Source organism: Carassius gibelio, chromosome B21 (genome assembly GCF_023724105.1).
Source record: "Carassius gibelio isolate Cgi1373 ecotype wild population from Czech Republic chromosome B21, carGib1.2-hapl.c, whole genome shotgun sequence".
NCBI classification, from domain to species: Eukaryota; Metazoa; Chordata; class Actinopteri; order Cypriniformes; family Cyprinidae; genus Carassius; species Carassius gibelio.
This window is the reverse complement of record NC_068416.1, coordinates 3,391,021-3,412,253: the sequence shown is the minus strand read 5'-3', so window position 1 is coordinate 3,412,253 and position 21,233 is coordinate 3,391,021. Positions and strand designations below refer to the sequence as shown.

At 39.2% G+C, this 21,233-nt stretch overlaps 1 long non-coding RNA gene across 2 annotated transcripts; it reads left to right on the top strand.

Moving 5' to 3' along the window:
* Positions 1-13,736: 13,736 nt before the first annotated feature.
* LOC127986021 (uncharacterized) lies at positions 13,737-18,812 on the top strand. Of its 2 annotated transcripts, none has more exons than XR_008160726.1 (2): positions 13,737-14,382; positions 17,695-18,812. It is a non-coding gene; the product is annotated as an uncharacterized LOC127986021 (long non-coding RNA). The 2 variants fall into 2 exon arrangements; XR_008160725.1 differs by lacking the exon at positions 13,737-14,382 and adding an exon at positions 15,701-16,984.
* Positions 18,813-21,233: the final 2,421 nt, after the last annotated feature.

Genomic DNA, 21,233 nt, shown 5'->3' with positions numbered 1-21,233 from the left:
AGGGTCAACAACGATGTTGTCCCAGGAACATGTCTCACTTGGTAAAATCAGGTTAGGCTTATCAGGAAGGCTATTTGGGAGCCAAATGTGAGAAAGCTCTACCTCCTTTAGTGGACTTTGCTATCCTAGGAACTACCAAAAGTCCAGCGTTTTGTGACCTTAGGGTACATGATGGGTTGTAGCGTGGTAGAAGGCTAGTTAGGTTAGAGCTGAAGATCTTGTCCGAACCCGACGGGACAAAGCTTAATCTCTATCATCTTACGCGGGCTCGGGCCGGGCTCGGGCTTGCGCTCCGGTTTGCGAGGTAAACGAGCGGTCATGTGATGTGTTTCGATTAGCGCGAGAAAGATGCGAAAATGAATGCTGAGCAGGTGTAACGGAGGCTTGCCTCTGGTGATTACGTTTTGGTTGCACCAGCAACTAAAGCAAACTCTGAGGTGTGGAAAAGTTTTGACCATGCTTATAATGAGAATAATGAGTGAATAATGACGCACCATCAGTGAGCGCAGGAACGCGCTGATGACATCTACAGTGGATTCATTCATTTTCCTACACAAAAACATGTAGACCTAGCCTAATCTCTGTGAGTAAAGGTTTTTCAAATGATAACTAAATATTCATTGAGTCTTAAATGCATAATGTTGACAGAGTATTTACGCTAATGTTGGCATTATTCTTTTATTAAATAAAGCAAATCCTGCGGAGCCTTTATCTTAATTTCGTTATTGCCAAATACCCATCTTAATTTAAAATGTATCTTAATTTAATTTTTTTTTAAATGACTCGTTTTTATTGGTGCGTTGGTCTATTTATAGGTTAAATGAGCCTATGTCTAGAATGCTGAGATGATGTGACACAGGACTTATTTTATTTCTTTTTTCCAACTTCCAAGTGGTCTAGTCTACGTTAGGTATGAGTAAATTATGTTAAAACATGAATAAATTGCTCATTGTTGGCAAAAGGCAAAAGAGCTGTGTGCGTGAGCACATTTGAATAATGTCGGGCTGTAAACGGGTTCGGGCTTTAAAAAAGCTGTCAATCAAAATGTACTTGTCGGGCTCGGGCCGAAACCTGTCGGGCTCAGGTCCTGTCGGGCCTAACTTTTAAGGCCCGATTACAGCTCTAAGTTAGGTACGCAAGAGCTAAACCATTTAGGGCCTTATAGGTAAGTAATGATAATTTGTAACTGATATGGAACTTAATAGGTAGCCAGTGCAGAGACTGTAAAATTGGGGTAATATGATCATATTTTCTTGACCTCGTAAGGACTCTAGCTGCTGCATTTTGGACTACCTGTAGCTTGTTTATTGATGAAGCAGGACAACCACCTAGAAGTGCATTACAATAGTCCAGTCTAGAGGTCATGAATGCATGAACTAGCTTTTCTGCATCAGAAACAGATAACGTAGCTTGGCAATGTTTCTAAGATGGAAGAATGCTGTTTTTGTAACATTGGAAATATGATTTTCAAAAGACAAATTGCTGTCTAATATAACACCCAGATTTCTGACTGTAGAGGAAGTAACAGTACATCCGTCTAGTTGCAGATTGTAATCTACAATATTCTGTGTAGTGTTTTTTGGTCCAATAATTAATATATCTGTCTTATCTGAATTTAATTGGAGAAAATTATTTGTCATCCAATCTTTTAAATTTTTAACCCTTTGAAGTCGATTAACGCATATATGTGTTTTGAGTCATTTTCTCCTGATAACCCCGAAAAGAACTTAAAGGGGGGGTGAAATGCTCGTTTTCACTCAATATCATGTTAATCTTGAGTACCTATAGAGTAGTACTGCGTCCTTCATAACTCCAAAAAGTATTTAGTTTTATTATATTCATAAGAGAAAGATAGTCTGTACCGATTTTTCCCGGAAAAACACGAGCGCCTGGAGGCGTGACGTGTGGGCGGAGCTAAAGAATCACTAGCGCCAGTTGCTTTGAGAGCGTTTGGAAGCTGCGACAGCTGTGAAGGCTGAAACTGAACGAGAGCAGCAGCAGCAAGGACTCGCTCCGAGCGGGGCTCGAACCCGGGTCTCCGATGGGAGGCGGACGCACTAACAAGGAGGCAGAGATATTTTAAGCAGTTTTACTCACTGCCTGTGGTTCCAACACACAATCGTGACCCTTTTTCGTTGGGATTGCATCATCCTTAAGAAATAAACGATACGCAAATCCGTCGTCAAACTGGGCTTTGTTTGTAAAACAAGCATTTTAGAAATGCAGGGAACAAACACTTGCACAACTCCGTTGATGCTCTGTAAAAATAAACTCCATCCACTGGTCCCTTAATGCTGTTTTTTCTTTGGTAATCTGTGCAGGGTTGTCTTGCCCTGGCAACCAAAAACACACTCCTTTTTTGTGACATTTCGCGACGCTCTCGCTCTGATCAGTGATTGTCTGTGCACAGCCTCTCTCTGCTCTGCTATAAGGGACCGCGCGCTCTTCCGGCAAACGTGCCCTCAGTACCCATATAAGGTAATTCCGCTCCATCTAACGTCACACAGAGCCATACTCGAAAAAAAGTTTCCGAAACTTGTGACAAACCGGAAGGAGTATTTTTGGAACAGAAATACTCCTTCAAACGTACAACTTAATTTTTGAAACTTTGTCCATGTTTAGCATGGGAATCCAACTCTTTAACAGTGTAAAAAACTCAGTATGCATGAAATAGCATTTCACCCCCCCTTAAAATTACACTCTCAGTTTTAATGGTACAGATAAGAGCAATACATCAATCGAATCTGTAAAGGGTCTACATTTTTTTGGATACAGACATAATAACAAAAAACCTTTGTGCACTTATAAAATAAAGATAACAAACAAAGTGCACTGTCTGCAGCCTTTGTGTGCACTGATCTTCATTTACAAACATGTCATTAAAATGAGCTGTAACTCCGTGAATACTCAACGAAGAGACATGAGAGAGATATCTATAGAAAATCTGAAATGTCTACTTTTAAACTAAACAAGTGCTGCCGAAAACAAATATTCTGAGATAAAGTAATCCATATGAAAACAGGCGTTGTCTGTTTTTCATGTCTCCCTTCATTATATCTAATGTGACCACGCCCCCACGCCGAACGCGCTATTCAGATTCAAACTGAAGCATGAGGTTTGAATACACCCACACAGAAGAAAAAGCAGCCAGACTGTTCAAGTTTTTTATTTTACTGTTTGCTTCGCGATGAGAGGGATAATACATAATTCACCCCAAAAAGATGTGATGTGGTTGAGGATTTGAGAAATGGATTTCCTCAGAAAAAAGAATGAAGAACTTTATTCAGCAGAGATCATAAACATGAGTAAGTCTCTTTTTATTTATTTGTACTAATTTTCACATAACGTGTAAACATTTTACTAGTTAGACTTTTTCCAAATACTTTTTCCAAACTATAATTCCTGACTAAATGTAAAATCAAGTGAAACATTATGAAGTTTCAATAACAATATACAATACTATACCATTCAAAAACTTGATGTAAATAATATAAATGTGACAAATAGAGATAACTCTAACAAATGTAAAAACAATGCAGTTCTTTCAATTTATTCCCCCTAAAAAAAAACGGAAAAATATTCTCATCTCTTTTCAACATTAATGATAATAATAATGATGATGATGATAATAAATGTTTTTTTTTTTTTTTTTTTTTGGTAGAAAATAAGATTGTTAAAAGGATTTCTGAAGGATTGTGTGACTGGAGTAAGGATGCCTAAAAAATTTTTGAAAGTAAGCTTTGATTGTTCCTAATAAACTGTTTAACTGCTCCCCCAAGTGGATATTAAATTATGTTGTGGAATAATTAAATATATTCTTAATAAGTTACAAACATAAAATTACATACTTTTATTTTGCTCTCACATTCTTTCTTGTAACTCCTCACTCACAGTGGCACAGCTGAATGAGAGGCTCATTATGCAGCTCATTATGCAGCCTTTTGTCTTCTCAGGTGTAAATCACAATGATATTCATGATAGTTGCATAACCATGCATAACATTTTTTTTCTCAAAAATACAATCATGTACATGCATGCATTTCACATATTATTTTGGCCCAGTTTGTGCTGATTACAGTGATATTATAGTGATATTAGACTTTACCCATTTAGATATTTATAAGAAACTGAAAAAAGCACAAATATCAGGGCATGACAAAACTTCTCCAGGCCCCAAAAATACCCTTAGACTCCAGAGGGTTAACACACTCTGTTAGCTTAGATAATTGGGAAGTTTCATCTGGTCTCGTTGAGATATATAGCTGAGTATCATTAGCATAACAGTGGAAGCTAATTCCGTATTTTCTAATAATATTACCAAGGGGCAACATGTATATTGAAAATAGAAGGGGACCTAGGACGGATCCTTGTGGCACTCCATATTTTAATGATGATAAATGAGATGACACCCCAGTTAAGTAAACAAAATGGTAGCGATTGGACAGGTAGGATCTAAACCATCTTAGAGCCTGCCCTTGAATACCTGTATAGTTTTGTAACCGGTCTATGAGTATGTCATGATCTATGGTGTCGAACGCAGCACTAAGATCAAGTAAGACTAGAAATGAGATGCAGCCTTGATCTGACGCAAGGAGCAGGTCATTTGTAATTTTAACAAGTGCAGTTTCTGTGCTATGGTGGGGCCTAAAACCTGACTGAAATTCTTCATACAGATCATTTTTATGCAAGAAGGTGCTCAATTGAGCAGACACAAGTTTTTCAAAAATTTTAGACATAAATGGAAGATTTGAAATAGGCCTATAATTTGCCAGTACACTAGGATCTAGTTTTGGTTTCTTAATAAGAGGCTTGATAACCGCCAGCTTGAATGGTTTTGGGACGTGACCTAAAGATAACGACGAGTTAATGATATTGAGAAGCGGTTCTTTGGCTACAGGTAACAGCTCTTTCAGTAATTTAGCGGGTACAGGACCTAATAAACATGTTGTTGGTTTAGATACAGTGATAAGTTTATTTAGCTCTTCCTGTCCTATATTTGTAAAGCACTGCAGTTTATCTTTGGGTGCGATGGATGAAACTGAAGTGTTAGACGCTGTAGAATCTACATTCGCTATTGTATTTCTAATGTTATCTATTTTATCAGTTAAGAAATTCATAAAGTCATTACTATTTAACGTTGGTGGAATATTTGAATCAGGTGTTCTGGTAATTTGTTAAAAACCTTGGATTGTTTTGGTTATTTTCAATGAGTTTGTGTATATGCTCTGCCCTAGCAGTTTTTAGAGCCTGTCTATAGCTGGACATACTGTTTTTCCATGCAATTCTAAAAACTTCTAAGTTAGTTTTTCTCCATTTGCGTTCAAGACTACGAGTTACTTTCTTGAGAGAGTGAGTATTACAATTATACTATGGTACAGTACGTTTTTCTCTAATCTTTTTCAATTTGATGGGGGCAACAGCTTCTAATGTATTAGAGAAAATAGTGCCCATGTTGTCAGTAATTTCATCTAATTCATGTGTATTTTTGGGTACAAATAGCATTTGAGATAGATCAGGCAGGTTATTTGCAAATCTTTCTTTGGTGGCTGGAACAATAGTTATGCCCAGACGGTGACACTGAGACATATAGTTAATATCAGTTATACGCAGCATGCATGATACAAGGACATGTTCTGTAATATCATCACTTTGAGGTACAATATATATAGCAGTAAGATCAATTCCATGCGATATAATTAAATCTAGTGTATGATTAAAACGATGACTGGGCCCGGTGACATTTTGCTTGACTCCAAAGGAGTTTAGGTCAGTAAACGCAAGTCCTAATGCATCATTTGTATCATCAACAGTGTTGGGCAGTAGCGTCGCTACAAGCAACGAAGCTACTAGTTTAACTACATTTCTCAGTTGGTCGCAGCTTCGCTACTTTCTGAATCAAATAGCTTTTCAGTAACGAAGCTCTTTTTTTTACCAAGTAGTGCGGTAGCTTCCACAAAAGCTACATTTTTGCAAGCATTTCTGAAGCTCAAACTCAAATCGGGAAATACAACTGCTAAGATCGCTGATCCTGGATCAGTAGTGACGCGACGGCGCTACTTCATCTTGTTCGTGTTTACGGTTGATAGCAACCAACCATCTTTATGATGCATTACCGCCACCTTCTGCTCCGGATGGTACCACTCCTTGGCCAGTCACGCAAAAAATGATTTGATGAAATGATGGCATAGGATGAGGTCGGAGAACAGTTAATCCCGAGGAGTGAGTCGCCGTGGCCGTACCTCGACAAGTACATGACACTGACCGAGATAACAGAGAGAAAATATGTTTTCAGATGCTGCTTTTAAAAATTATCAGGGTCCAGCCAGGCCATTTTTTTTGTACTGTTTGGAGGTCTTGCATTTTGTTCTGCATAGTCCTACAGTATATTAAGCATGCCCATGCAACAGGTGCATACACTTACTTGTGCGCAGATTTTTAATTACATGTATTTTGATGGTTTTTGTTGCCAAATTGATAAGGAACACAAAAAACTATTAAACTAAACAATTACACCTGCCTATCTGTTTGACTGACAGTTTTAAGCACTGAGATAGCATTGACTTGTAAAAAAAAGTGTTCAACATAAAAATGTAATTTTAAAAGTAGCTTAGATGTAGCAAGCTACTGTTGATATAGCTTAGCTTGCTACATTTCCCAGGGCGGTAGCTTCAGTGTAGTGAAGCTTCATTTACTGTAGAGTAACTGGTAGCTTAGATCACTACATTTTCCAAGTAACTTGAATTATAAATCTCCCATGATTAGCGCCTTATCAACTGTAACTAGAAGGTCTGAGAGGAAATCTGCAAATTCTTTTAGGAATTCTGTATACGGCCCTGGTGGTCTATACACAGTAGCCAGAGCAAGAGATACATTAGATTTCTTTTGCATGTCTGACAGTGTAACATTTAGCAGAAGTATTTCAAAAGAGTTAAACCTGTATCCTGTTTTCTGGGTAACATTGAGAATATCACTATATATTGTTGCAACACCTCCGCCACGACCAGTCTGACGGGGCTCATGCTTATAACAGTAGTTTGGTGGAGTAGACTCATTTAGACCAAAATAATCATTTGGTTTTAGCCAGGTTTCAGTCAAGCAGAGTACATCAAAACTATTATCTGTGATAATTTCATTTACAATAACTGCTTTTGGTGTGAGTGATCTAATATTTATGAGCCCAAACTTTAAAAGATGTTTTTGTTCATTTACTTTACATTTTTCTGGTTTAATTACGATAAGATTTTTCCTAGATCCTACATTATATTTTGACCTCACTATTCGGGGAACAGACACAGTCTTAATAGTTTTTACAGCGCAAGTACTTTGATCATTTAAGCGGGTGGAACAAAACTCATCATAATGGTTATTTGAGAATTGACTTACTAGTCACATGGAGCGAAGTGTCCTGGAGATGTTGTCAGAGAGCAGCTCCGCTCCGATTCTGCTGGGGTGTAATCCATCAGCGCGAAACAGCCTTGGACGCTCCTAGAAGAGATTCCAGTTATTAACAATTAGCAGTTTCTGTTCTTTATACCATGACAACAACCATTCATTTAAAGCAAAAAGTCTACTGAACCTTTCGTGTCCTCGTCGATACGTGGGCAGTGGTCCTGACACGATGATCGTCGCCACGGGTGTCGTGCTGCGAACCGTCTCGATCAGGCTGCTGAAGTCCCTCTTCAGCGTCTCCGTCAGCTGCAGCGTGGTGTCGTTAACCCCGGTGTGAAGCACGAGCGCTCTGGGGCTCTCGTCGGCCTTTAGGATCGCGGGTATCTGCGCAGAAACATCGAGAACACGAGCACCATGCAAATAATGAGTGTGCACTTTACCTCCGGCTAACGTAGCACTTACGTGTGAGACGATGGAGTCTCCGATGATCACAGCGTCGTGTCCTGTCTCGCGGAGGGGAGCGAAGCGGTTCCGGATGGAGATCTCGAAGGCAGGAGGGGGAGAAGTGGTCGCCCGGGACCCGGCTCATGTACTCCACTGTGGATGCACCCAGGGTCCGTGGTGTCCCAGCGTCGCAGTGAAGGACATCTGGGAAGATCACGTCCTGGGTGCACCGGGTCTGTGCAGAGAAACACACGGAGTAAACGTTGTGGGACTGTTAACAGCACGCTGTATACTTACCCCGGACTTGTGAGCGTCAGCCCGGGATGATTCCAGCGCGGCTCTCCGCTCCCTCAGCTGGGCCTGCCTTACCTCCAGGTCGCGAATCTGCTTCCCCACGGCCTCGAGCTCGAGCTGCACAGAGTGGAGACATTCATCCGCCATTAAAGCAAGTAACAGTGAGTACAGCAGTGGTAATGTGTGTGAATAGAGTATTAGCAATGTAAGCGCAGTTAGCAGCAACCACGCTTGCTGATGCTAACGGTCTAAAAGCTAATAGCGGACACGGGAGATCAAAATAAAACTAGTGATAGCGAGGTGCTCTGATTGTTTTTGTTGTAGTATACAATAGAGGATATATTCACACGTTATATAAACGGAAACGATGATGTATAAAATTGATTTTTAAGTTAAAAATAGTAAATGAAAAGAATATAGTGTCGGAGCTCAAACGCAGTACAGCCGCCAACAACAAACAGGAAGTGACGTCAGATCACAAATCAAGTACTTGAGTAAAAGTACAGATACGTATAGTAAAATATTACTCCAGTAAAAGTAAAAGTACTCCTTTTTCAAATTTACTCAAGTGAAAGTACAAAAGTACTAAATTTTTTATGCACTTAAGTAAAAAAGTACTGAAAGATAGATGTTTGCGATTTTATATAGGCTATTTAATTTAATTTTATATTAGCACATATTTTTTATAATCCTACTGAAAATACCTGGGTTTTTTTCCAAAATAACCACTATATTGTGTCAAGATATATTTTTGTTGTTGATATGGACTACGTTTACAAGAGTAATGTTAACTGTGAAGCTTACCACTGTGATGTACCTGAGAGAAAAAAGAGATGACCAAGAAGAAAGTATTTTAAAGTTTTGTTTTACAGAACATCACAGCTATATATGACATGATAATAAGACCTGAAGATTTTAAGCAAAATATAATTATATTTTCATAATGATTTTTTCCTTCTCAAACCTTGTCTGTGGTGTAAAAACACCCCTGGCCAAACGGGGTGCATCACAATTATTGTAGTTACCATGTTCTGAACATGACATCCTTTCTTTTCTCCCCAGATGTAATCTTTATATATCTTTATATAATCTTTATATCTTTATATCTTTAGGGCTGTCAAATGATTAAAATTTTTAATCAAATTAATCAGAATTTTCAGTGGATTAATCAGGATTAATCACTATTTGCAATTACACCTGAATCCTAACCATTTTTTTTTTCCTGAAATGCATACCAAAAGATAAATAACAGGACACAGATACATAATTTTCATGTATTGATTCATCAATATGTGGTTCTTTTTTTCTGAATTTCAAAAGTTTAACATTTACTTAGATCAAATTTACCTGAGCACTATATCAAATCATGCCATTTAACTACAGATAGTGTAAGAGTTTTAGGTGAACCAGTGGTTAAATATAGCCACATATCTATGAAATTATGCATAGAGAAACTCGAAAGAATGAACTCAGAAACACAAACATGCGCCACCATCACATAAGTAGCACTCTGGGCACTCTTGTTTGTGGGAGGTGGTCATCTGCCACAATACTTTAGGATCGATATTTTCACGTTCTGAAGGCTTCAAGTGTCAGTAAAACCAAGTAAAAATGCATGCTTTTCCAAACAGCTGTAATTGCATGTAGGCGTTCTGAAACACAGGACGCTATAACAGGAAGAAGCTCCAGCGTATCAACTACCAAAGTCGCCTCTGTTTATCGAGCTTGGCATGAATGTATTTGAGAGTAACTGGGGTAAAACCTTAAGCTTCTTCGGTGTTTTCGTCGCGGCGCTCGCCGCTGTTTTTTACTATCTTGAGAATTCAGAGATCGACGAGACTTTCCTGACCTGAATAATTTGTCACACTGTGCATGCGTGAAATTCGTTAAAAAAAACCTGGCGTAATTAACAACAAACAACTAATTAACGTCGTTAACGTGCTATTTTTGACAGCCCTAATATATATATATATATATATATATATATATATATATATATATATATATATATATATATATATATAGGTGGTTGAATAAAAATATTTGGACATTATTTATAAAATTACCTCAAGTTAGCAAGATTACCTTGTTAGCTAGACAGTTAGCATCAGCTAACAATATTTACTTATTTTCAGTACGGTTATGAATAAACATTTATGTCTGTCTACTCGTCTAGTTAATCCAAACAATGTTAATATAAAATAAAATAAAATAAAATAACATAACATTACTGTTGATAAACAATATAAACACAGATGTCACATAGGACATGGTAGCATTTTAATATTTAATAAAGTTAATATTAAGGCAGCGGGGAATTTGAACATGCATGAGTTATTGTATTTAATCTGTGTTAGTTTAATGGTTAATTCTTTTTTTTTTTTACCTAAAACAGACGCTGATTGATGTGTCTGCATCGTCTGCACTCGAGCATTTCAGTGGGCTTAAACAGATCACTCTTTAAAGCGGATTTAGTTCCCATACAAACCTAAATATGACCTAAATATGATTTTTAGTTACAATAATTAATCCAAAATTTCGACATTAATAACTTACTTTTAGCAACATCAGACGCACGTGCGCTCACAAGATCTCCCGGTTCTTACTTCTGGAGAATCACACTAAACGGTTCATTTGAATCAGTGAGTGGTCGACTCCAGAATAGCTGCAATGCAATCGGATAATTCTAATTCGTAAATGAATCGTTTGGTGCGATTTGCGATCCAATTTAAAAGTTTATTTTGAAAAGACTCAGTTTGTTCATGATGAATAAGACACCGATTCTGCGTGTCGGAGCACGTGGGGAGTAACGATATGTTTTTTGAAATGTAGTGAAGTTAAAAGTACGATCTTATGCTTTGAAATGTAGTGAAGTAAAAGTAAAAGTTACTCAAAATAAAACTACTCCAGTAAAGTAAAGATACTTGAAAAATGTACTTAAGTACAGTAACGAAGTAAAGCTACTCTGTTACTGTCCACCACTGGCAACCTGTGGCCTATTTTTCAACTAAACTTGATGCTGTAGCTGTAGAACTTCCACACTGCCTGAGAGCAGTGGCAGCGGCCGAGCTGGCTGTGATGGTCTCGAGAGAATTTGTATGCTACTCTGATTTGACTTTAATGGTTCCACATGCAGTATCCATGATTTAGCAAGAGCAGAGAACGTCACATTTGTCTACAGCCCGATGGCTGAGGTATCATACAATTTTGTTGGACATGCCAAACAACTGTAAAACTATGCACAACTTTGAATCCTGCCACCCTTCTGCCCACACAGGAGGATGGCGAGGAACATCACTGTTGTCTGTCAGCGCTCGAACAGGTGTGCACACCACATCCAGACTGTGGCGAGTGGGGCGGGGCCGAGAGGCGTGGGAACGAGGAGTGAGGCCAGGTGTAGTGATTTGAGATGAGCTACACCTGAGCCCCACCGCTAGTATCGAGTCCCACGTAGGAGATGGAAGGATATAAAACCGGAGTGACGACCATGAAGGACGAGAGAGGACCAGGCCTGGGACATTATTTTATGTTTTGGTTTTTATTTGTGCGCGTCAGTCGCCGTGAGGGGCTGACGCGCTGTTTTGTGTTTATTTTGAATAATTAAAATGATTTTGATTGTGCGCCGGTTCCCGCCTCCTTCTTCCCGATGAGTATGGAGTGAATATCGTTACAGTGGTGCCGAAGCCCGGGAGAAGGAGGGACGCGCTGCTGAAGATCCCTCGCCGCTGTGGTGAATCCGCGGTGCCCTCGAGCTGGCGAGGTACGTGCCGCCATTGACGCTCGAGGCGGTGGGTTGGAGCGAGTTGCCGGGGACGGGCGAGCTCGCTGCCGACCGCCCACGAGAAGGAGGGGCGGCTGCCGTCCGTGAGGGAGCGGAGGAGTCGGCGCCGTTCGCCAGGGGGCCGGAGCCTGCCGCCTCCGTGACGGAATCCGGAGGGGCAGGGAACGGGGGACTCCTGCCGCTGCCCAAAATCGGAGGAGCCGTCGCCGTCCACCGGGCGGCGGAGGAGTGTCGTGCCGTCCGCCGAGGGCCGTCCAGTGCCACCGCCGGGCACCGCGGAGGAGATCACCCAGCCGGTGGAGGGCCGAGCAGCAGTGCGTCTGGGAACCGGAATTTTTTTTTTTTTCTTTTTTTTCCTCTCTCCCCTCTCTCGTCCCTGTCGCTCCTCCTTCCATCTCCTTTTCTCTCGCCTCGTCTGTCCTACCCCCAGGTTCCCGCAGGTCCCCGTGAGCGGTCTCCCCCGGAGGGAAGGGGGGGGGGGGAGTAGAGCACAGTCTCGGGAGTACCCCCCGGCCTGCGAGGGGCGATGGGGGTATGTGGCGAGTGGGGCGGGGCCGAGAGGCGTGGGAACGAGGAGTGAGGCCAGGTGTAGTGATTTGAGATGAGCTACACCTGAGCCCCACCGCTAGTATCGAGTCCCACGTAGGAGATGGAAGGATATAAAACCGGAGTGACGACCGTGAAGGACGAGAGAGGACCAGGCCTGGGACATTATTTTATGTTTTGGTTTTTATTTGTGTTATCTGTTTTGTGTTTATTTTGAATAATTAAAATGATTTTGATTGTGCGCCGGTTCCCGCCTCCTTCTTCCCGATGAGTATGGAGTGAATATCGTTACACAGACCTTTTAGACATACCACTCGATAACTGTGACAAAGTCCTGTTTGTGGATGGGTCTGCCTTGAAAGAACCACAAACAGCAGAATAAAGTGGGTTATGCTGTAACGACTGAATTTTAGACTCTGAAGTCTGACAAATTACCATCACACTATTCTGCACAGGCAGCAGAACTGGTCGCATTGACCAAAGTGTGTAAAATGATGGCAGATAAATGCGTGACGATATACACAGACTAGCGATACGCTTTTAGGGTCACACATGACTTTAGTGCTTTGTGGAAGCACAGAAGCACATTCTTAAAATCATAAGGGAGGCCGATACTTAACGCGTCTCTGGTATCGGACCTGCCCGAGGCTATTCTATTGCCAGAAAAAAAAAAATTACATTTGTAAGTGCGCAGCGCATACTAATGATAAAAGTTTCATTTCAACAGGAAATGTTAGAGCTGATATGGCTGAGGATCAGAATGAAGATAATAGTAAAAGAGCCACTTGTGCACAAGTTGACATTAATCTTTACATTTCTCCTTGCTCACAGAGCATGCAGTCTTTTTCAACAGGAGCTGAGAAGAACAATTGGAAGGCTTCAGGCTGTTTATAGCATGTGGAGATCCGTTGTTGGAACGCCTCATTTTCCCAAACATTTCTTTTTCTTTTAAACATTATGATAAGTTGACACATGGGTTAGACCATGTATCAAAAGGGGGAATGATGAAAAGAATAGTGGTTTACCAAGGGCTTCACATTATTCACATTCGCTGAGAAAAAAAAAAAAAAAAAAAAAACGATGTGTTATCTGTAATACACACAATGTGGCAGAAAGTGTCAGAATGCAACTGGTATCCCAACTAGACCTAGAAGGGCCGTTTGAGTACATATTTTGTCAATGATGCAATAAAACAGGTGGGTCAGTTCTTAGGAATTGATATGAGAACACATTGCGCCAGCGGAGGCACTACTGAACAGGAAAATCAGACGGTAAATGTTAATGGAGATGATGATTTTGCAATTGTACTGTCTTGATTAATGCTTAATTTGCTATAAACAGATGTACTGTAACCTAAGTAGTAATAATGCTTTTGCTTAAGTACAAAGATGTAACCCTGTGATTAATGCTATATGGAAAATGTATTGTGTAACTTCACTAACATTAAGAAAACTGCTAACTTGCATGAAATGTATGTAGTCACTGATTTAGAGTAGAAACACTTATGTTTTAGAAATAGTTTTTATGATAAATGGACAATATAGTATTTAAGGTGTATTTCACCGACGGTCAAGAGGAAAAAGAAGAGGAAAAGGGCTAAAGCAATGCGACGTAAACAACTAAAAGCCTCGGCAGAGGAGTTGGCAGCACTCCAGGTGATGACATCAGAAGAACCAGCGTTCGACGTCTGGGTATAAAAGACTGAGAGAGAGACTCGACCGACGGATACTGAACAAGCACAGTATCCCTCGACGCCTGATACCAGCTGATTATACCTTGATTTTGTAACTTTACTATTGTACTTTGATATAACTTTTGTTAATTTTAATAAAACTTGTATTTTATTATTGACAAGTTATGGTCTGCAAGAGTAGTAATTTAAGAGCCGTAAGCAAGAACTGACCACAGGGAAGTCTACTGAGCAAGATGTAAGTATTTTTGAAATGCTTATAGTTTTGTCCAGGGTCGACTTTCCTTACCTACCTGAGAATAATAAAGAAATAGGTAAAAGGTGTATAGATAAAGGAGACTGGGTTGTATATAGCATAGGTGTATGTGTGCTATTTGTGGTAGTTTTGAAGAATAACTGTGGTGGGAAGCACTAGCGATAAGCAACCCCAAATCCAGGGAGGAATTAAAAAGCAATAATAATAATAAAAAAATACAAAAAAGATTAGTAAACCTCTAACTATGCCAAAAATACAGAGAGATCAAGATTACAAAACTCCTGGAGAAATTAAAGCAGCTTTGTGTGTTCACTGCCAAAAATGTAGAATTAGTTTCCCTAAAGTTGAAGTAATAATGACACAGCGGCTTGGAGTAAAGTAAACAGATTGTGATTGTTTGTGGACAGGGAATATGTGATTAAATGCGATGTATGTCTCGATGACATTAAATACCATAAATTGCTGGTACATGGCAGACATAAAGTTTGGTCTTGTAACAAGACCTTTGTTGATTTCTCTAGTAAAGGCAAAATTGAAGGTTCAAGATTGCAAGTTGATAACATGACTTATCAACAACAGCTGGGATCAGGCGTCGATTATCTATGGTCATACCGTATTAAGAGAAATATGGATGACATTCAAAGTAAATGGCTCCCGTTGACCCCAAAGGTCTGGGAATGGAGCTGGAGTGCTTGAAAACTTGCTTTGACGTGAAGGTCAAAGCATGCCGGCCAGATAAGGGAACTGGAATTATCTGGTTCGTAGGCACCGTTGCTAAAACACTATTATAAAGTAATATAGGTGAGTGAATAATGGCACCTAGAATTGATTTTTTGAGACGAGGAGAATCTGATGACTCAAATAGCAATGTGCGTTGCCATTTTAACTAATTTCAACTAATAGTGCAAAGAAGCAGAGTTCTGTGTGTCCTATTGCATTATGGAGACAGAACAGCCAGCAAGCTGCTGTATTATCTCCGGGCAAGAAGCCAAGTAGGGAGGGGTTACAGCAGTCTTGTCTGAATTAAACTAATGTTTAAAGTTGTTTTAAACATGACCACCAATTCTGAACCACAAATTCTAGCATGTGCGGTTGACATTGAATTGGCACACTATTAAGTAGTGAGTAAATTGACAAAAGGTTCAGAAGGGGGGTGGTTTGAATTATTGTGTTATTATTTTTATTTTTCTCTCAGGAATGATGAAATTACAAGACTTAGACGAGAGAGAGAAATGGGCCATGAAAATACAACGCTGGCGACAAGCCTGTATACCACAACCTTGTCTGACGGTATTATTAGTATAACAGGGGTTGTGATTTTAACTGGAATTTGGCCAATAATTGATTTCACTACAAAATTGATTGTGGTTGAGGAGATTACTGTTAAAGAAGTTTCCCACTGTACTATACTGTAATTTTTTTTTCAGGGTCATGTGAGCTAAAAACATTGGAAGAATGTAGCCAATGTGAGGAAATAATAATAAAAAATATATATATATATATACAGTGGGGAAAGATACATTAGTGAAATGTAGAATAAGGTCAATCCCATGTAACATTACACGGATAAAGAGAATTTGGATTTGGCACCGCCTGCAGCATATACTCTATATTGGACCTAGAGAGATATTAGGGTGTTACATGAGCAATACTGAGGACAGTTAGATGAAAAACAGAGAATCTCATGATGGGATGAGTATAAAAGATAAAAAATATTAAATATAAAAATACTGGGCTAAGCACTTACTATCCTTTTCCTGTAGTTTGGATGAGATTTCAGGTAAAGGATAGCAGATTATTTTGTTCTGTTTCTAAGGAAATCCCAGAATACCATAATGTTATGACTATATCAAAACCTAATTATAAAATGTCAGTTAATATCAGTGGCATTCTAGATGTCAAAGAGGTTTTGACTATTGACAGACACTTATGGACTGTTTATTACTTTACAGGAAGACAAGGCTTATTTAAATATGCCTTTAGATAGTTATTTTAGTAGATTTGATATTAATTAAGGAATTAATGGTATGTTGGCTTAAGAAGTCTATTCGTATGAGCCCATATATATGGATAATAGAGAGAATTATGCTGAAGAAGATAAAGGGAAATGAATGACTCCGTACCCATTGTATTGGACAGTAGCTAGAACACAATATATTAAAATTACATGCAGGATACAGACAATGGATAATTTATACTGTATGTTATTTTACTAGTAGGAGCTTTCATTGGGATTTTGATTTTGTGAGAACTACAGGGCCTTGGAGGACTGATAAGAAGTTTATTAAAAATCTGTTATTCTACAGTCGTTAATATTATCATGCAGGTGGTTGGGCTTAGTAGGAGTAGAGATAAAGAGGACAAACAAGTGCTCATTGAAAGAGGGATTCATCGAAAGACCTTGACCGAACGTAGCACTCCTCTGGTGCATAAGGTCTGAGACTTTACTTCTGAAATATATGGCATTTCAACAGAGTGCCACGAAGGGTGAACAGTTGAGTGATATACCATGGATAACTTTAAGAATGATTCTACCAGCATTGCTGTTTTGTTAGGAAACGGTGACAACCTTTTGGAAACTCTGGTAAACAATTGTCTTTTTATTACAGTGAATATGATATGATATTATAAAAAATAATAATATAAATTAAAATAAAAAAGGGGGGTTACATACATATGTTTTAAAGTTTTTATTTTCTATATTTATTATTTTTGAACTTCATTTAAGTGGGTTATTGGTTCTGAAAATGTATGCATGATTTATTATGGAAACCTAATATGATAGGTAACTGAGTAAATTAAGAACAAATACAAAAGGACCACAAATTGGGAAAAAAAAAATAAATAAAAAAAATAATAACTTCTTTTAATTTCTTTTAATGCTCAAATAGGAATTAAGGAGAGCCCCAAGTGGAGAAGTATTGACAAGAAAATGTAATTACTGGACTGTTACTGGGCAAGATAATTGTATGAGATGCCGTCAATTTCTGACTGATTTAAGAGTGAACTTTGTAATGGGGGATTTATGCCAGGAATGTTTCTACAAGAATACATTCAGTATGTGGATTAATGACTATGATGATGCAGAATATAATGTTGAATCTTATGAATTGATGACTGGAGTGCAGATAGACATTTTGGAAAACAATAAAAATTTACTTACAATCTTTTTAAACGTAAAGACTGGTACAGATTGGAGAGCAGGGGATTAGATTCTTGTGCACTGCTTGCATAATAAATTTACAGCTGAAGTTATAAAAGTGGTCAAACTTGATTAACTGTTTTTTATTATAGGCAGAGAAATTTATGGAATTCCTGGAGAAGGAGGATTTAACTCTGACTCAGCCCGCCTTCACGCCCCAAGGTGCTAAGAATCAAACAAGCGGCTCGCACACCAGAAGGTATGCCTGGAATGCCAGATCCCCTCTCTTGGCTTCTGAAGAGGATTTCAGAGAGAGGGGAAGAGCCGTGCGTTTCTGAGTGAGGACCCCTGGGGGCGTCAGATTGAGGCTTGTGTACATGAAATTAAGAACGGACGATTGTTGAGAGCAAGATTTGGACACTATCTTAGCACTGTCAAGCGGAGCACAAAGATTTGGTCACCTGATACTGCTGTATCTGGAAATTAGAAAAAAAAGAGTGCAAGGGGAAAGAAAGAATGCTCGAGTTTGGGTTGAAAACTATATGGATGTGTTTCATACCAGCTTACTGATGCATGATAGCACTGTGTATATGATTCTTGCAAAATATAACAAGTTTAAAAAACATGATGAACAGTACTTTAGCTTGAAGATGTTAGGATGAAATCAGCCAGCAAAATTGCAAAGCAGTGGGTGTTAATGGAGATGATGATTTTGCAATTGTACTGTCTTGATTAATGCTTAATTTGCTATAAACAGATGTACTGTAACCTAAGTAGTAATAATGCTTTTGCTTAAGTACAAAGATGTAACCCTGTGATTAATGCTATATGGAAAATGTATTGTGTAACTTCACTAACATTAAGAAAACTGCTTATTGGCATGAAAAGTATGTAGTCACTGATTTAGAGTAGAAACACTTATGTATTAGAAATAGTTTTTATGATAAATGGACAATATAGTATTTAAGGTGTATTTCACCGACGGTCAAGAGGAAAAAGAAGAGGAAAAGGGCTAAAGCAATGCGACGTAAACAACTAAAAGCCTCGGCAGAGGAGTTGGCAGCACTCCAGGTGATGACATCAGAAGAACCAGCATTCGACGTCTGGGTATAAAAGACTGAGAGAGAGACTCGACCGACGGATACTGAACAAGCACAGTATCCCTCGACGCCTGATACCAGCTGATTATACCTTGATTTTGTAACTTTACTATTGTACTTTGATATAACTTTTGTTAATTTTAATAAAACTTGTATTTTATTATTGACAAGTTATGGTCTGCAAGAGTAGTAATTTAAGAGCCATAAGCAAGAACTGACCACAGGGAAGTCTACTGAGCAAGATGTAAGTATTTTTGAAATGCTTATAGTTTTGTCCAGGGTCGACTTTCCTTACCTACCTGAGAATAATAAAGAAATAGGTAAAAGGTGTATAGATAAAGGAGACACCATAAAACATAAAGAACAAATGGGCTGTGAAAAAAGTGTTGTGAGGAAACTGGACTCTCATGGGTGAAAGCACTCCCAACCGTGTTATTGTGCATGAGAATGAAAAACAGAGTCAAATTTGAGCACATTCGAAATTCTCTTTGGTAGACCAACATTCATGGGAATAGAAGGGGGAAAAAACACAGGCTTCCATCAACGGATGTGTGTGAAAATGAAATGTTGAATTACTGTAAAGAAATGTCTTGTCTGTTATCCAACAGTTGTGTGCAGGTGAAAGCTGCCCAGAGGAAGGTTGCTGAGACGTTTCTGCATAAGATCAGGCCGGGGGATTACGTGTTAATTCATGACCTGAGGAGGAAGAACTGGAGGGCGAAACGGTGGCGAGGGCCATTCCAAGTTTTGCTGACAACACACACGGCAGTGAAGGTCGGAGAGAGAGCAACCGGGGTGCACGCCAGCCACTGCAGGAGAGTTCCGCCCATATCGGAAGGGCAACAGGAGGAGTAACCTCAGCAACAACAACAAGAAGTTCAACAATAAGCCTCAAGATCGAGCCCAATCACCAAGTGCAAGAGCAAGGTCACTCAGAAAGAGTGATAAGGCCGGTGAGCAGAGTAAAGCCATCTGTGCTGCCACAACCAGAGACATTGCAAAGACCTGCAATCACTAGACAAGATGGATTGTTCAAGACTGTGGTACCCATTCAGACTGCCAGGAATGTGTGGACTTTGTAAAACTACATTCATTTTGACTTTGCAACATAATCAAACCCATGAGAGAGGCCATAAGAGAACCCGAGCGGACTGACAACCTGTGGGCCGGATGGGTTTATGTCTTTGTGGGGAGGATGAATGTACTGGATAATTCAAACTGTTCTGCCAATTGTAGTGATAGGAATTCCGATTATGTTTTCCTTGCCTAAATTATGATATGTATTTTCAGCTTAGTACAGAGATAAGTCAAGGCTGGGACACCCATACAAGCAGTAAAATTGACCGCTTATACCAATAGATAGTGAGCACAATTGTGATGATTATGAGAGTGACGAAAATGATGACATTTACAAAAAAAAAAAAAAAAAATGTGAAGATTGATCAGGTATACGAAAGTCAGACATGAGGAGTATAACTGTGATGAAATGACTTGAAACAATTGTAATAATTTACGTTTTCAATATTATAATCCTGTATAAGTTTGCATATAATTAAAAACAAGCGAGTTTTTAAGTTGTTATAATCAAAACCAGTGTTGGGGAAGCTACTTGGAAAACGTAGTGAGCTAACCTACCAGTTACTCTACAGTAAATGAAGCTTTACTACACTGAAGCTACGCCCCTAGGAAATGTAGCAAGCTAAGCTACATCAACAGTAGCTTGCTACATCTAAGTTACTTTTAAAATTAAATTTTTATGTTGAACACGTTTTATTACAAGTCAATGCTATCTCAGTGCTCAAAACTGTCAGTCAAACAGATAGGCAGGTAATTGTTTAGTTTAATAGTTTTTTGTGTTCCTTATCAATTTGGCAACAAAAACAATCAAAATACATGTAATTAACAATGTGCGCATTGTATGCACCTGTTGCATGGGCATGCTTAATATACTGTAGGCCTTTGCAGAACAAAATGCAAGACCTCCAAACAGTACAAAAAATTGGCCAGGCTGGACCATGACCATTTTTACAAGCAGCATCTGAAAACATATTTTCTCTCTGTTATCTCAGTCAGTGTCATGTACTTGTCGAGGTACAGCCATGGTGACTCACTCCTCGGGATTAACTGTTCTCCGACCTCATCCTATGCCATCATTTCATTAAATAATTTTTTGCATGACTGGCCAAGGAGTGGTACCATCCGGAGCAGAAGGTGGCGGTAATGCATCATAAAGATGGTTGGTTGCTATCCACCGTAAACACGAACAAGATGAAGTAGCACCGTCGCGTCACTACTGATCCAGGATCAGCGATCTTAGCAGTTGTATTTCCCGATTTGAGTTTGAGCTTCAGAAATGCTTGCGAAAATGTAGCTTGTGTGAAAGCTACCGCACTACTTGGTAAAAAAAAGAGCTTCGCTACTGAAAAGCTATTTGATTCAGAAAGCAGCGAAGCTACGACCAAGCTACTGAGAAATGTAGTTAAACTAGTAGCTTCGCTGCTTGTAGCGACGCTACTGCCCAACACTGATCAAAACGAATGTAAATTAATCCAAATCGTTTATCAGAGAATGATAAAGAGGATGAATTGTTG